At 47.5% G+C, this 18,798-nt stretch overlaps 1 protein-coding gene across 1 annotated transcript in view; it reads left to right on the top strand.

The window, feature by feature from the left end:
• The window catches only part of MDFI (MyoD family inhibitor), a 90,405-nt gene that overhangs the window by 1,350 nt on the left and 70,257 nt on the right, over positions 1 to 18,798 (top strand). The gene's annotated exons all lie outside the window — the stretch shown is intronic.

Genomic DNA, 18,798 nt, shown 5'->3' with positions numbered 1-18,798 from the left:
CACACACATAGTGCACACAAACTGTACATCCATAGTGAACACACTCCTCCTATTATCCACATACAGAGTATGCTGGCACACACGTGTGCACACACTATATATGTGCCCACATGCTGCACGTGTAGTATGAGCATAATGCGAACACAGAACTGATGTACATTCCGTGTGCATATGCACACAGAAGTGCAGAGCAGACACGATATTAACACACAGAGTGCACATAATATATGGCTCACACGCAAACACCACATGCTGTGTATAAACACAGGCAGTGAACAGCCCCACACATCCTATCCAGTTAGCTGGCCTCAGCATTGGTTTTGTGCAGGCTTCATGACGTTTTTTGCATGTTCCTTGGTAGCTGTCCCACGTAGCATGTCAGCTCCATGGTGGTTTCGTAGTATGGTTGCATGCTGGGCTTACGCTTAGCTCAAGGTTCTGAGCTCTCTAACATGTCACTTTCAGGCCTGTGGGTGCAGATTTCATGCAGAGTCCACGCAGATGCAGTGCTGGTTACATACAGGGGATTATCTGTCTCTGTGCAGGGTACATGCAGATGCAGTGCAGGTTACATACAGGGGATAGGCTGGCTTTGTGCAGAGTCCACGCAGATGCAGTGCTGGTTACATACAGGGGACACGCTGGCTTCGCGCAGAGTCTACGCAGATGCAGTGCTGGTTACATACAGGGGATACTCTACCTCCGCGCAGAGTCCACGCAGATGCAGTGCTGGTTACATACAGGGGATAGGTTGGCTTTGTGCAGAGTCCACGCAGATGCAGTGCTGGTTACATACAGGGGACACACTGGCTTCGCGCAGAGTCCACGCAGATGCAGTGCTGGTTACATACAGGGGATACGCTGGCTTCGCGCAGAGTCCACGCAGATGCAGTGCTGGTTACATACAGGGGATACTCTACCTCCGCGCAGAGTCCACGCAGATGCAGTGCTGGTTACATACAGGGGATAACCTGGCTCCATGCAGAGTCCACGCAGATGCAGTGCTGGTTACATACAGGGGATACTCTACCTCCGTGCAGAGTCCATGCAGATGCAAGGCTGGTTACATACAGGGGATCGGCTGGCTCCATGCAGAGTCCATGCAGATGCAGTGCTCGTTACATACAGGGGATACGCTGGCTTCACGCAGAGTCCACGCAGATGCAGTGCTGATTACATATAGGGGATAACCTGGCTCAGTTCAGAGTCCACGCAGGTGCAGGTTACATACAGGGTATCAGCTGACTCCATGCAGAGTCCATGCAGATGCAGTGCTGGTTCCATGCAGGGGATCAGCTGGCTCCATGCAGAGTCCATGCACATGCAGTGTTGGTTACATGCAGGGGATACGCTGGCCTCGTGCAGAGCCCACGCAGATGCTGTGCAGGTTACATACAGGGGATACGCTGGCTCCATGCAGAGTCCACGCAGATGCTGTGCAGGTTACATACAGGGGATAGATACGCTGGCTCCATGCAGAGCCCACGCAGATGCTGTGCAGGTTACATACAGGGGATACGCTGGCTCCATGCAGAGTCTATGCAGATGCAGTGCAGGTTATATACAGGGGATAACCTGGCTCCGTGCACAGTCCTTGCAGATCCAGTCCTGGTTACATACAGGGGATCAGCGGTCTCCATGCAGAATCCATTCAGATGCAGTGCTGGTTACATACAAGGGATACGTGGCCTTGTGCAGAGTTCACGCAGATGCAGTGCTGGTTACATACAGGGGATATGCTGGCCTCATGCAAAGTCCACGCAGATGAGTGCTGGCTACATACAGGGGATATGCTGGCCTCATGCAAAGTCCATGCAGATGCCGTGCTGGTTACATACAGGGGATCTGCTGGCCTCATGCAGAGTCCATGCAGATGTAGTGCTGGTTACATACAGGGGACACGCTGGCTTCGCGCAGAGTCCACGCAGATGCAGCGCTGGTTACATACAAGGGATACGTGGCCTTGTGCAGAGCCCATGCAGATGCAGTGCTGGTTACATACAGGGGATATGCTAGCCTCATGCAAAGTCCACACAGATGAGTGCTGGCTACATACAGGGGATCTGCTGGCCTCATGCAGAGTCCATGCAGATGCAGTGCTGGTTACATACAGGGGACAGGCTGGCCTCATGCAGAGTCCATGCAGATGCAGTGCTGGTTACATACAGGGGACACGCTGGCTTCGCGCAGAGTCCACGCAGATGCAGCGCTGGTTACATACAAGGGATACGTGGCCTTGTGCAGAGTCCATGCAGATGCAGTGCTGGTTACATACAGGGGATACGCTGGCTCCGTGCAGAGTCCACGGAGATGCAAGGCTGGTTGCATACAGGGGATAAGCTGGCCTCGTGCAGAGTCCACGCAGATGTAGTGCTGGTTACATACAGGGGATACGTGGCCTTGTGCAGAGTCCATGCAGATGCAGTGCTGGTTACATACAGGGGATACGCTGGCTCCGTGCAGAGTCCACGGAGATGCAAGGCTGGTTACATACACGGGATACGCTGGCCTCGCGCAGAGCCCACGCAGATGCATTGCTGGTTACATACACGGGATTCGCTGGCCTAGTGCAGAGTCCACGCAGATGCAGTGCTGGTTACATACAGGGGATACGCTGGCTCCGTGCAGAGTCCACGGAGATGCAAGGCTGGTTACATACACAGGATACGCTGGCCTCGTGCAGAGCCCACGCAGATGTAGTGCTGGCTACATACAGGGGATACGCTGGCCTCGTGCAGAGTTCACGCAGATGCAGCGCTGGTTACATACAAGAGATACGTGGCCTTGTGCAGAGTCCATGCAGATGCAGTGCTGGTTACATAGAAGGGATACGTGGCCTTGTGCAGAGTCCATGCAGATGCAGTGCTGGTTACATACAGGGGATACGCTGGCTCCGTGCAGAGTCCACGGAGATGCAAGGCTGGTTACATACATGGGATACACTGGCCTCGTGCAGAGCCCACGCAGATGTAGTGCTGGCTACATACAGGGGATACGCTGGCCTCGTGCAGAGTCCACGCAGATGCAGTGCTGGTTACATACAGGGGATACGTGGCCTTGTGCAGAGTTCACGCAGATGCAGGGCTGGTTACATACAAGGGATACGTGGCCTTGTGCAGGGTTCACAGATGCAGTGCTGGTTACATACAGGGGATACGTGGCCTTGTGCAGAGTTCACGCAGATGCAGGGCTGGTTACATACAAGGGATACGTGGCCTTGTGCAGGGTTCACAGATGCAGTGCTGGTTACATACAAGGGATACGTGGCCTTGTGCAGGGTTCACAGATGCAGTGCTGGTTACATACAAGGGATACGTGGCCTCGTGCAGAGTCCATGCAGATGTAGTGCTGGCTACATACAGGGGATACGCTGGCTTTGTGCAGAGTCCACGCAGATGCAGTACTGGTTACATACAGGGGATACGCTGGCTTTGCGCTGAGTCCACACAGATGCAGTGCTGGTTACATACAGAGGATACGCTGGCCTAGTGCAGAGTCCACGCAGATGTAGTGCTGGCTACATACAGGGGATATGCTGGCCTCGTGCAGAGTCCACGGAGATGTAAGGCTGGTTACATACAGGGGATACGTGGCCTTGTGCAGAGTTCACGCAGATGCAGCGCTGGTTACATAAATGGGATACGTGGTCTTGTGCAGGGTTCACAGATGCAGTGCTGGTTACATACAAGGGATACGTGGCCTTGTGCAGAGTCCATGCAGATGCAGTGCTGGTTACATACAGGGGATACGCTGGCTCCATGCAGAGTCCACGGAGATGCAAGGCTGGTTACATACACGGGATACGCTGGCCTTGTGCAGAGCCCACGCAGATGTAGTGCTGGCTACATACAGGGGATACGCTGGCCTCGTGCAGAGTCCACGCAGATGCAGTGCTGGTTACATACAGGGGATACGTGGCCTTGTACAGAGTTCACGCAGATGCAGCGCTGGTTACATACAAGGGATACGTGGCCTTGTGCAGGGTTCACAGATGCAGTACTGGTTACATGCAAGGGATACGTGGCCTTGTGCAGAGTCCATGCAGATGCAGTGCTGGCTACATACAGGGGATATGCTGGTCTCGTGCAGGGTCCACGCAGATGCCGTGCTGGTTACATACAGGGGATACGCTGGCCTCGTGCAGAGTCCACGCAGATGTCGTGCTGGTTACATACAGGGGATACGCTGGCCTCGTGCAGAGTCCACGCAGATGCATTGCTGGTTACATACAGGGGATATTCTGGCCTCGTGCAGAGCCCACGCAGATGCATTGCTGGCTAAATACAGGGGATAGGCTGGCCTCGTGCAGAGTCCACGCAGATGCAGTGCTGGTTTCATACAGGGGATACGCTAGCCTCGTGCAGAGCCCACGCAGATGCAGTGCTAGGTACATACAGGGGATACGCTGGCCTCGTGCAGAGTCCATGCAGATACAGTGCTGGGTTACATTGGTTTCGTGCAGGGTCCTGCCAGGGCCCCTGCCGCTTCCGCGGTGCTCACACGTTTGCACAGAGGGTGTGGCACGTACACAGGAGAACCACCCTGCCCTCTACACTTCCAGCCGTCAGCTCGGCTCCACAGCTAGGGCACAGGCCTTCGAGTGACCATGCCTGCGATCCTCCACCCTTTGCAATGGTCATGCATCAGCACATCCCTATGCTTCGCATAGTCCTCGTGGGTCAGAGCCATGCTGGGTGAAGCGCTTGCATCAGCCCCATGGGCTAGCGCGCGACCTCTCAGTCATGGCCCTCCAGTCGTTAGCGTGATGCCCTCACTTACAGGCATTTACGTATGATACCCCAGTCAGACGCGTTTACGTATGCCCAGTGCATGCCAATTAGCACAAGACACCCAATCGCACGTGCTTATAAATGACCCGCACAGTCAGTATTGACACATGACCAGTCCATCTCATGCTAGTACAGGGCTCTAAGTTCGCTAATGTTTTTACACGTGGCCCCTGCTTCGTTCAGTGTTGGTACACTACTCCCCTCAGTTATACCTGTTACCAAATGGCGTCACAGTCGCAGGAGTTTACACAAGGGCCATTTGTCACTCAAAGTATAAATGCTGCACATGACCGACCGGTCACATACGAGCGCACAGAGTCCTGTGATGGCTGACCTTTCAGCACAGATGCTCTGCTGGTAACATATGACAGTGCATGCCTTCAGCTTCCCTCTGTCAGCTCGTAGCATCCTGCCCAGTCACGTGTGAGAACACAGCCCCCTCTTGGCTGCATCATTAACACGTGACTCATGTTAAATGAATACGCGCAAGACTCCCTTGCTCCCGCACATGTTCACGTATGGTCCTTTGCTTGGCCTCGTGTCATCACATGACTCGCTGCTAAGTCTGAGACGTTTTAGCATCAGAGTCACAGCCACATATGCATTGCGAATGCAGAGCCCTCGAGTCACAAGTCTGAGCACATGGCCCCTTCCTTGGTGATTTTTGTTAGAGCATGGCAAATTGTTCGGTCACACCTGTTGGCACACCGCATTACGCCAGATCATGTTAAAGCAGAAAGCTAGGTCACACATGTTGGCCAGTCTGGCGCCCTCCTGCTTGCCGCCATAATTTTAAAAATGTATTTATTTATTTATGCGTTTTTATATAGCGCGGACTTTACCCGAAGTTGTCAGAGCGCTTCACAATAGGAACAGTAATGAACAGGGGCGGCTGGTGACATTTGAAAGTGGTAGGGTGTAAACTAATTTGCATATTGCACCGCAGCGAGCGCAGCGAGCGAGCGCAGCGAGCGAGCCCGAACCACCTTGCATTCATCCATACATCGTTCATGCATCCACCCATCCATCCACCCACCCATCCATCCACCAATTCTGCATCCATCCTGCATCCATCATTCATTCATGCATCCACCCATCCATCCAGCATCCATCATTCATTCATGCATTCACCCATCCATCCATCCTGCATCCATCATTCATTCATGCATCCACCCATCCATCCTGCATCCATCATTCATTCATGCATCCACCCATCCATCCATCCACCCTGCATCCATCCATCCATCATTCATTCATTCATTCATCCATCCATCCATCCATCCATCCATCCACCCATCCACCCATCATCCATCCTGCATCCATCCTGCATCCATTCCTGCATCCATTCATGTGTCCACCCATCCATCCACCCATCCTGCATCCATCATTCATTCATGCACCCACCCATCCATCCACCCATCCATCCTGCATCCATCATTCATTCATCCACCCATCCACCCATCCAGCATCCATCCATCATTCATTCATTCATGCATCCACCCACCCACCCACCCATTCCTGCATCCATTCCTGCATCCATTCCTGCATCCATTCATGCATCCACCCATCCATCCATCCATCCATCCTGCATCCATCATTCATTCATGCACCCATCCATCCACCCTGCATCCATTCATCCATCATTCATTCATCCACCCATCCTGCATCCATCCTTCATTCATGCATCCACCCATCCATTCATCCACCCATCATTCATCCATCATCCATCCATCCATCCACCCACCCATCCTGCATCCATCATTCATTCATGCACCCATCCATCCACCCTGCATCCATCATTCATTCATCTACCCATCCACCCATCCTGCATCCATCCTGCATCCATCATTCATTCATGCATCCACCCATCCATTCATCCACCCATCCATTCATCCATCCACCCATCCTGCATCCATCATTCATTCATGCACCCATCCATCCACCCTGCATCCATCCTGCATCCATCATTCATTCATCTACCCATCCACCCATCCTGCATCCATCATTCATTCATGCATCCACCCATCCATTCATCCACCCATCCACCCATCATTCATCCTGCATCCATTCATGCATCCACCCATCCTGCATCCATCATTCATGTATTTTTATGACCATATAACTTGCACACAGCTTGTCAGTGTTTAATACCAGTCTCGAACCTTGTACTCCAGCACCAATGATACATGATTAATATTAATTGTTTTTAAAAACATGTATTTATTCGACACCAATTTCACACCTTAGTCGGAACATCATTTTTATTTGTTTTTTAAAATATCTATTTATTTAACACCAAAGTAAGTCATGTATACATTTTTATGGTTCGATAAGAGGCTCGAACCTGGTTTCCAAGCACCAAAGTCGGCCGTGCTATCCGTCAGGGGTTATGTAACCGGGCTATGTAGTGACCAGCCAATCCTGCGCCAGGATTGGCTGGGGGGTCACCATGACTCCTCGCCCAGTCGCCCTGTGTAACCCCGGGGGCTGCGGCCCGCCCCCTGGTCCTCTCTCTAAGGGGGAATTCACAAGAAAACGATCTGCGCATGCGCGGGCATGTTTGTGCCCAAAAATACACTTGCGCAGCTGCAGCAGCCCGATCCTTCCCCCCCACCCCCCCTTGCGCACTCCGGGAAGGTCGGGTGTCTCCCGGTTTCCCGGCCGGCAGATAGCGCGATTTTTAAAAATAATTGTGTTTGGCTTCTAGTGACGACGTGGTGGGTCCATGGGGCTTAGTGGGGCTTCGCCCCCACGCCCCAATGGACGCACCGCGCCTGGTAATGAATGATACATGAGGAGAAAATTACAAGTGAACAAATTACAAAAGCAAACGTTAAGTTACATGAGGCAAAAGTGACAATTGTGAGCAAACCAAATACAAGAGGTAGCAAACGGTACAATACAGGAGGAAAAAGTGACATGTGTGCAAGTTACAAAAGCGTACAAAGTACCAGTAGAGGTATAATACTGCAATAAATGGCAGACACTCAAGCACAAGAACAAACGTTACGTAGGCAATGGTGGCACTTGTGCAAGTATCTAAAGCAAACAACATGTCAGAGGTAGCAAACAGTGTGTTACAAGAGAAAAATGACGTGTGCATGTTACAAAAGAGTACAAAACACAAGTAGAAGGATAATACTGCAATAAATGGCAAACACTCCAACCACAAGAACACACTGGGAAGGCACTTCCATAGTCATGGAGAATAGAATTTTCTATAATGGAAGGTCTTCCTTCAGATAATAGAGAGGGCGTGAATAAAATTTGGAAGTGTCTTTGGAGGAGGAGAACTTTGAGGTCAGTTTTGAAGGCCTGGGAGGAGGTGGTAGTCCGGAGCTGAGGCGGAAGTGAGTTTCAGATTCTCACTGCGTTGCCTGAAAAGGATTGGGTCATCAATATTTCCTTTTTTTTTTTTTTTATTAACAGGGAGGGATGAGGGAGTCCTATCTGTTCCCCAGAACGTAGTACTATAATCAAATTGGATAGGACACTTGTTACCGCTTAGCCAGGAGATGTATTACTGGAAAACCCTCATAAACGCCGTGTTATTCGAGTAGCGGTGTATCTTGTTATCCGCCCCACACAAGCGTTGTGGCAATAGTCATAGGGTCTCTCAAAAGTAAAGTGCCAGCCTCACCCGAGGCAATCTCTGGTGTATCATGGCAGTGTCCATGATAGATGGTAACCAACTGGTAGGTATGTATAATAGCAGATAAAAATAGTCTCAATCTACAGACCAATTTTTATTCAGGTAGTTGAGTAGCTAAATTAAAAATGTTGGGGTATGCTAGTAGGACTGATTAAGGGGTCCTATGCATATCACTTAATCATACGTCGACATGTTTCAGCTCTGCGGCCCGAAGGTCTATGGAGCTTTCGTCAGGACAAGTAACACAAAACACAAAACAAATTAAAATTAAACTATCACTATTTGTGAAATAGTTCATTGGTTTTGAAACCTGGGGTGCTTCCCTCTCTGAATCAGGCTTATTCACCTAAAAAGAAAGATGAAAAGGGGAAAGCAAAGCAATATCTGGCTATTAGCATAAACTTGCGGTATGTATATATATTTAATAATATGAAATCTCCAAGTGTCTGTTATAGCACTGAAATTTAAGGCTTGCACCACTATTATCAAATTTAATGCATTTGATAGACTCATTGGGGAACATTCATGGCGAATTAAATAGAAAATTGGCAAAAGTGAGAAACAATTAAAATAGCAGTCACATTCTAGAAATAATCGAGATGCGCATTGGAACAATCTTATGTTAAACAATGTGCGTACCTTTCAGAAGGGTAAGAAAGTCTTGAACCTGTATTGTGAAGGAGTGCCGGCAGTTAGTACAGAATTGGCGGCAGGCACTTATGTCCGTGAAAAAGGGGAAATACCTCATGTGAGGTCTTTCCTTATTCGCCCCTCGGAAGGTCTAGGACAAATAGTAGTAGGCTAGGAATAAGTAGTGGAAAGACATTACCGGTATTGTTTAGTTGAGCAATTGGGAAGGGATTGGTAGCGAACCCTGTCTTACCCGCGTCGGAAACAATGTCCGCGTCTTGTGCTGGCTCTGCCTTGGGAACACAGAGGACGCATTTCCGGTGAAGCTATATCGGGAAATGGTAGACACAGAAAGAGGACTGGGCTCCGTGGCAGCAGAATTGAAAATAAAAATAAATGAAATTGCTCTTACTGAGAAGCTGAAACAGAAAATATAGCCTATTTCATAAAAATTGAAGTGAACATCTGATCATGCTGGTTATGTATGTCAGTAATCAGGTTATTTAAAAATTACGGAAGGTTATGAAAATGCTTAGTAGTGGTGGTCATGGATTAACACCAAGAGTAGTACACATCATCTGCTCAAGTGGTGCCCTGAACTACTTAGAAGCTGAAACAGTAAATATAACTTATTTCGTAAAAAGGAGGTAAACAGCTAATCATGGTAGTTATGTAAAATTATTACTGAAGGTTATGAAAAAATGCTTAGTGGTGGCGGTCATGTATTAACACTCAAGATTAGTTCCCATCATCTGCTGAAGTGGTGCCATGAAATGTCATCATTTAATCCTTGTTTATTTGTCATCAGACGATCAACCCAACGTTGTTCCTTCTCATATAGTACTTTTTCAACGTTGGGGATATTCTCTGGTACTCTCTCAATAACTGTCCATTTCAATTCTTCAATGCTGTGTTTGTACTCTACGAAGTGGGAACAGAGTTTTGTTGTGGTTTTTTGAAGGCGATTATTACTCTTGTGTTCTCCTATCCTGAGTTTCACCTTTCTACATGTCATGCCTATATATTTCTTGTCGCATGGGCAGGTCACCATGTATATCAGGTGAGACGAATTACAGTTGCTATGTTGTTTTTGGGTCCACTTCAGCGTAGGTGTCAATTGTAGGGTTTTTGACTTGCTTGTGGAAGTGCAAGCTATACACGAGCCGCAAGGATAATGTCCTGTTACAGGCATCATTTGAGAATCCCTTGTTGGATGATCAATCCTCAAGTTTTGGGAGCGAGTATGTACCAGGAAATCATGTAGGTTTCTTGAACGTCTGTTGGCAAAACGAGGTTTAGGCCAGTCAAATTTGCCAGTATTCAAGATGTGCCAGTTTTTGTTGATAAGTTTGTTTACTTGATAGGTCACTGGACTAAAGGTTGTTACACAAGTCATCAGATCTTTTGATGTTGTTTTCTCATAGGTTTTTAAGAGGTTTTCTCTCGGTTGATTCATGGCCCTCTTTCGACATTTCGATATCATGGATGGCTTGTACTGTCTTTTGACAAGTCTGTCGCTCAGTTCTATGGCTTGGTCTTGGTAATCCGTTATTTGACTACAGTTCCTTTTGAGACGAAGAAACTGGCTGTAGGGCAGATTGTCTCTCAATGGTTGTGGATGGAAGCTCTGGTACGATAAAAAGCTGTTTTTCGCTGTCGGTTTTCTGAAGGTTTTGGTCTCGATGGTATTGTCTTTTATATAGATGGTCAAATCCAAAAAGTCAATGCTCCCATTGTCAGCTGTATGTGTAAAGTGGAGCCAACGATCCCGTGTATTTAGCCACTTTATGAAATGGTTCAGGTCTTGGTTATTGCGCCAGATTAGTAAAACATCATCAATGTAACGTTTCCAGTATACAATACTGGAAACGTACGGACAATCCTGGTACATACTCGCCCCCAAAACTTGAGGATTGATCATCCAACAAGGGATTCTCAAATGATGCCTGTAACAGGACATTATCCTTGCGGCTCGTGTATAGCTTGCACTTCCACAAGCAAGTAAAAAACCCTACAATTGACACCTATGCTGAAGTGGACCCAAAAACAACATAGCAATTGTAATTCGTCTCACCTGATATACATGGTGACCTGCCCATGCGACAAGAAATATATAGGCATGACATGTAGAAAGGTGAAACTCAGGATAGGAGAACACAAGAGTAATATTCGCCTTCAAAAAACCACAACAAAACTCTGTTCCCACTTCGTAGAGTACAAACACAGCATTGAAGAATTGAAATGGACAGTTATTGAGAGAGTACCAGAGAATATCCCCAACGTTGAAAAAGTACTATATGAGAAGGAACAACGTTGGGTTGATCGTCTGATGACAAATAAACAAGGATTAAATGATGACATTTCATGGCACCACTTCAGCAGATGATGGGAACTAATCTTGAGTGTTAATACATGACCGCCACCACTAAGCATTTTTTCATAACCTTCAGTAATAATTTGATATAACTACCATGATTAGCTGTTTACCTCCTTTTTACGAAATAAGTTATATTTACTGTTTCAGCTTCTAGGTAGTTCAGGGCACCACTTGAGCAGATGATGTGTACTACTCTTGGTGTTAATCCATGACCACCACTACTAAGCATTTTCATAACCTTCCGTAATTTTTAAATAACCTGATTACTGACATACATAACCAGCATGATCAGATGTTCACTTCAATTTTTATGAAATAGGCTATATTTTCTGTTTCAGCTTCTCAGTAAGAGCAATTTCGTTTATTTTTATTTTCAATTCTGCTGCCACGGAGCCCAGTCCTCTTTCTGTTTCTACCATTTCCCGATATAGCTTCACCGGAAATGCGTCCTCTGTGTTCCCAAGGCAGAGCCAGCACAAGACGCGGACATTGTTTCCGACGCAGGTAAGACAGGGTTCGCTACCAATCCCTTCCCAATTGCTGAACTAAACACTACCGGTAATGTCTTTCCACTACTTATTCCTAGCCTACGACTATTTGTCCTAGACCTTCCGAGGGGCGAATAAGGTAAGACCTCACATGAGGTATTTCCCCTTTTTCACGGACATAAGTGCCTGCCGCCAATTCTGTACTAACTGCCGGCACTCCTTCACAATACAGGTTCAAGACTTTCTTACCCTTCTGAAAGGTACGCACCTTGTTTAACATAAGATTGTTCCAATGCGCATCTCAATTATTTCTAGAATGTGACCGCTATTTTAATTGTTTCTCACTTTTGCCAATTTTCTATTTAATTCGCCATGAATGTTCCCCAATGAGTCTATCAAATGCATTAAATTTGATAATAGTGGTGCAAGCCTTAAATTTCAGTACTATAACAGACACTTGGAGATTTCATATTATTAAATATATATACATACCGCAAGTTTATGCTAATAGCCAGATATTGCTTTGCTTTCCCCTTTTCATCTTTCTTTTTAGGTGAATAAGCCTGATTCAGAGAGGGTAAGCACCCCAGGTTTCAAAACCAATGAACTATTTCACAAATAGTGATAGTTTAATTTTAATTTGTTTTGTGTTTTGTGTTACTAGTCCTGACGAAAGCTCCATAGACCTTCGGGCCGCAGAGCTGAAACATGTCGACGTATGATTAAGTGATATGCATAGGACCCCTTAATCAGTCCTACTAGCATACCCCAACATTTTTAATTTAGCTACTCAACTACCTGAATAAAAATTGGTCTGTAGATTGAGACTATTTTTATCTGCTATTATACATACCTACCAGTTGGTTACCACCTATCTCTGGACACTGCCATGATACACCAGAGATTGCCTCGGGTGAGGCTGGCACTTTACTTTTGAGAGACCCTATGACTATTGCCACAACGCTTGTGTGGGGCGGATAACAAGATACACCGCTACTCGAATAACACTGCGTTTATGAGGGTTTCCCAGTAATACATCTGCTGGCTAAGCGGTAACAAGTGTCCTATCCAATTTGATTATAGTCATCAATATTTCCTTCTTGAAAGTGGAAGGTTCAAGCAGTAAATTTTCCGCATTACGTGATGGTCTAGAACCTCTAGAGAGTTGCAGTTTAATCGCCAGGTAGCGAGGAGAGGAGGAGTGCAAGGCTTTGTGGGTGATACAGGCAGTCTTGTAGATAGCTCTAGCCTTGATGGGAAGCCAGTGGAAGGTGGATAACATGGGTGTGATGTGGTTGCTTCATTTGGTCCCATAAATAAAACGAGCTGCTGAATGGAGACAGATTTAAGGGGGGACAGGTGGGATTTTGGGATGCCAGTAAGAAGAGAAATACAGTAGTCCAGTCTGGAGATGACCAGCGATGTGACCAGGGTTTTAAGGTCTTGCTCCGGGAAGAAGCGACAAATTCCCCAAAGAAGGCGCAGTTGACATCGAGCAGACTTTGCAATGTAATTGATGTGGGAGATTAGATTGAGTTTTTTGTCGAGTATGACACCAAGGGATTTTGCGCTGTAGACAATGATGGGTTTATTGTTCAGTAGATTCACTTGATCCATCCATGATTGAATCGGGGGAGGAGAAAGTGAGGAGAGGACGAGGACGAGGAATTCAGTTTTGGAGGGATTCAGAATCAGTTGATGAGTTGACATCCAGTTTTGAATGGAGTCGAGAGTAGAGCTTAGGATGGCGAGATCGTGAGTGGAGGCAACTGTTGTACATTTATCCTACCTTTATTTCCTTGGTTTCCTCTGTATTCACTTATGTCATTCATTCCAGAATGTACATGGCTCTGCTCTTCCTAGAGTTCTGGGAAGAGACAGTTTGTGCCTGGCCAGCTTGTATTGAAGATGCCTGCTGTTTATTCTCTACAATAAACCTGCTCAAGTACACAGGAAGTCTCCGAGTATTATACTACAGCAACCTTGAGGTAGATTTTAGTGTCATCTGCATAGAGATGATAGTGGATCCCGGATTTACTTAGGAGATTTCCCAGTGGTTGTAAATAGAGATTGAACAATGTGGGTGCAAGTATAGAGCCTTGAGAAACACCTTGACCTACCGTCAAAGGAGATGAAAGACAGTTCGCTATTTTGATCATTTGGGATCTATCAGAGAGGAAGGAAGCAAACCATTTAAGCACAGTGCCCTCCATGCCCATTCTCTGTTGAAGAGTGTTGAGTAGAGTGTTGTGATTGACAGTGTCAAAGGCTGCAGAAAGGTCTAGGAGAATTAGAAGACAGAACCCCCCCCCCCCGAATCGAGTATCCGCAGCGCGTCATCAATCACTTGCAGGAGGGCTGTTTCAGTGCTACAGTTTTGGATGATGCCGGACTGACAATTGTCAAGAAGATCATTGTCCTTGATATGACGAGAGAGTTGTTTTGCTACACATCTTTCTAGTATCCATGATGGTCACTGCCATTGAAAATGCAAATCTCAGTATGTCTGACAAGGGAACCACATTGTTCTCAGCACAAGTGGCAAACATGTTCCACCTTACAGAGTACACTGTCTTGATGGAATGAGTGCGAGCAGACAGAATGAGATCTAACACCTCTGCCCGGAAATGGAATGTGACTGAACTACTCTGCTCAATTTCCAGGGATGAAGGTGGAGGCTCTTGAGGTTGGGGTGCTGAAACTTCACTTCCCACAGGGTAAGGAGCTCAACACCTTTAGGGGTTTCTATCGGAGAGCACAGGGATAGTTGCAGACGGTCTGTGTACCACAACAGTCTCAGTCAATCCGGCCCAAAGAAGATAACTTTGGCCCAGTTGTGGCAAATCTTCCTCAGAATCTTAGCAAGAAGACCAAAGGGAATAAGAGGAAACACGCCATGAAGAGGAAAATTCCACTCCAACTTAAATTCATCTCCCAAAGACCTTTACAACAGATACTGGGGCACACTGAACTTCGAGCAATGTGTGTTGCTGAGTGTGACACATAAATTCACCTGAAGAGTGCCCCACAGGGCGAAGATGTTCTGAACTAACTCAGGGTGGAGACACCACTCGCGGTCAGTAGGATGACATAGGCTTAGGCTGTCAGCTCTGATGCTCAGAGAACCTCCCAGATGGTTCGCTAACAGCCAAACTCCATGCTAGTGGGCCCAAGACCAGAGTCACAGAGTTTCCTGACAGAGAAGCTGTGACCCCACTCCTTCCTGGCTGCTAACATACCACATCATTGCTGTATTTTCTGTCAAGATATGGACCTATAAAAATGTCACCATCAGTGTGAGTAGAATGATATGCAGACGCTGCTCTTCCAGAGGCCAGAGCCATCTAATCTCCAGTTCCTCCAGGTCATGGATACTCGCTAACATTTGCCCAGGGGCCAGAGAGGACGGTCTGTGGTGTGACCGAGGGCCGCACTGATGCCAGCAGGGTGGCGGTAGGGGGTCTGGATGAGTCAGGAATTGCATAAGGAGCCCAAAAAAATTGTTGACTAAATGGATAGGCATTCATTTGCAGGTCAATAAAGGCTTTCCCGTTTATATAACATTTGTTTCAGAATATTAGTGGTCAGCAACTAAACAGCAGCTCGTGCTGCTGTTCACCAAGGGGGGGAGGGGGGGGTCACATGTAAAGTTCAAGAGAACCCCCCCCCCCCGAGCCCTACTTTGAGAATCACTGCTCCAGGTGATGGCCCCACCATGGTCACAGCTGGTGGGGGCTGGAAGGACATGCCTGTCATCACATTCTCTTCCACACCCCTCATCAGGCCAGGTCCACTGCAGCGTCCCGGGCGATCATGATGGTGTTTGTCTGGTATGCTCCATGCTGGAACTGCTGCCTGTGTAGCCACCACTGGAGGGCCCTCATGTGCCAGCATACATGTGTGCCCAGGAGGATGCAAGAGACCAGTGACCTAAGCAGGCGTAAAACCATCAGAACTGGCATATGAGCCTCTGAAATAACTGAATCTTGGATTGAATGTCCCAAATCATCTGAGTAGGTGGAAAGACTTGAAGGGATGGCGTGCGCAGTACTGCCCCTATGAACAGGCAGTGTTGAGAGGGCTTCAGATGAGATGTGTGTACACTGATTGGAAAGCCAAGTCCAACATGTGTAAACTGCAAGTGGTGTGACACCATCTCTGGAGAATTGGCCATCAGAAGCCAGTTGTCGAGGTATGGCAATACTGGGATTCCTGCTCTCCTGATATTTGCTGCTACAACCTCTATCACCTTTGCAAAGATCTGTGGTGCAGATGTTAGTACAAAGGGATGGGCCACACAGTCGTTGTGATTGGACCAAACTACAAAGCGAAGGAACTATCAGTGCAACTTCAGGATCTTGTTTGTGGCAATATGTGTCCTGCAAGTCTAAGGAAACCATCCAGTCCTCTGCTTTCAGTGCCAACAGAACCTAAGCCAAGGTTACCATCTTGAATTTCTGTTCGTGGAGGAAGATTCGAGACCCTTAGGTTTTGGATCAAACAAAGACCACCTTCCTTTTTGAGAGCCAGTAAGTACATAGAGGAACACCCCTCCACAAATCTGCTCGGGCACAAACTCCACTGATTCTTCCTGCAGCAGCACTGCTGCCTCCTACATTAAGGTAGGCATAGCTGCTTTTCAGTCTGATAAGAATGGGGGGGGGGGGATCCAGGGAGGGGCATGTTGGAAGTGTGCAGCAAACTCCTATTCTACAATTTGGAGGACCCACTAGTCCAAAGTTAGGGCCGTCCAGGCTTGTAGAAAGGAGGACGCCCAGCTTCCCACCATCTCAAACATTCTGACAAGGGTGAACAAGAGCTACTTCCCAGTTGGGGTAGGGGAGGAGGAGGCTGGTGTGTGGCTCCCCCTTTGCCCATTCCACATCCTCTATACTGTCTGAGAGGGTTTTTTGCGGCTGGCATTGACAGAAATTGCTCTGGGGGGCACACCATCAAAATGTATTCCAATGCCTACAGCCTCCTTCAGGGGGTTGTAGGCGAAGGGAACAAGAAGTTGCCCTGCTCGTTTTGAACCACTCCAAACCAAATCAGTCTTTCCCCAGATAATGAGGAGTCATCAAGAGTTATGTCTATAAGGGTGGTTTTCATGTCTGCTGAAAGTCCAGAGGTTCTAACCAGACATTGAGTCTTGGGGCCAGAGGACATTCCTTGGCTCTGGCAACAGAGTCTGTGAAGTTCAAACTCGGCTGAATAATTTGTTGGCAGGCCTCCTGTCTGTCCTTGACCAGATCCAAATGTCCCGGCTGATATTCCGGCAAGTTTGGTGTCACTAGTTGCACCATGTACCAAAGAGAATGGGTGTTTTATCTTAGGACTTGACAACTTGCCCAGTGCCTTCCTCTTCTTTGATTCTCTATCCACTGGGGCTGCACAAAATGCTCCGGGGAAGAGGGATAGCAGGCTTTCTGGCGATGTGTGCATAGACAGGGAGGTACGGTCCCCAGGAGCAGGCTGATGTCTTCAGACTATTGTCCAAATAACGGCCATAGAAGTAGTCAGTCTCAAACAAGCCTCTAAAATTGGCTCCAAAAGGGCATCATTAAATGATAAGAGATTCTGCTGTCTGGGCACATGGCTTCAGCATCTAAATGGGAATATTGGATTTAGCTTCCACGGAGGGAAGCGGAAGTTGCAATACTATTGCCACCTTACTGACCACTGCATGATAGTAAAGTTCCTCAGGGGGAGGCAGCTCTGAATGGCTCAGAATTTCCAATGCAGGGGAAATATATATCCCACTGGCTTCACCCAGCTCTTGGTAAATATCTGTACTCTCTGGCAGGAATTGTGGTGGGTCACCACTGTTATTCTTCCTTTGTGCCTCCAAAAGGTTGGAATCACTACCAAAAAAGTTATGCAAGGTGTCTTGGTAGGATGATATATAAGTTTGTTCCTTCTTGTATTGTTTTTCTTCATAGAGGTTTTGCGCGTCTCTCCTGGATCTGTGAGGCACAGATCTGTTATCAGGAAGGAGTTTTTTAGTGCTGGGCAGTTGTGAATTCATGGTCTTCTCCACTACTGGAGGGACAGTGTGGGTGCCAATGAGGCTGCAGGCGACGTCGGGAATGGGAATGAGGTCGGAGTGGGAGCCGTAGACAGCGTCAGAGCAAGAGGTGGCGAATGGCGCCAAGGGAAGTCCCACAAGTGCAAGGCCGTACAGCACCTGTACTGGTTTCATGGGGCTCAAAGGCGCATCAGTGGGACTGTTACTCTCCTCAAAACCTCAAACATCGTGTTCAAGAAGAACACTGGAACCATCCCTGATGTAGTAAATTCCAGGTAGGGGGAATACCGAGGCGCTTGTGTGGAAGCAGCAGTGGAGCCGCGCCAGCTCTAAAGGGGGCAATACCTCCGCCAGCTCTGGTTTTGATGAAGACTCTAATGGGATCAAAGATCGTTCTGGAAGGGGCTTACTTGCTTACTCTTGTCTACATCGTGTCTTTTCTTCTTTTAATTTTTATTTTGCCTTTACCTCGACGGTGAGGAAAGAGACACTGGTGTCCTTGAGTAAGGCCAGGATTGTAGTTAGCTGCAGTGATGATTGCTGGCCACGAACAGCATACCCTCTCGCTCTTTAATGGCCTTATGATGCATACTTTGACAGGACTCTCAAAACCTAGAGTTGTGATCAGAGCCAAGCCACTAAAGGCAGATGTTGTGAGAGTCAGTGACTGACATCTGACTCCCACAGTCACTGTATGGTTTGAATCCTGGGTGCTTGGGAGGAGACATTCTGCACTGCACCATAGGTTTCGGAAAGAAAAATAATTCTCTGAAAAACTCCTGATAAGATTGTTAAACAGCAAGGCATGGATCCAGCGTGGAAAAAAGGGAACTGAC

The sequence above is a fragment of the Lissotriton helveticus genome, chromosome 5_1 (genome assembly GCF_964261635.1).
Source record: "Lissotriton helveticus chromosome 5_1, aLisHel1.1, whole genome shotgun sequence".
NCBI lineage: Eukaryota > Metazoa > Chordata > Amphibia > Caudata > Salamandridae > Lissotriton > Lissotriton helveticus.
The sequence above is the reverse complement of the archived record's forward strand: the minus strand, read 5'-3'. Positions and strand labels throughout refer to the sequence as shown.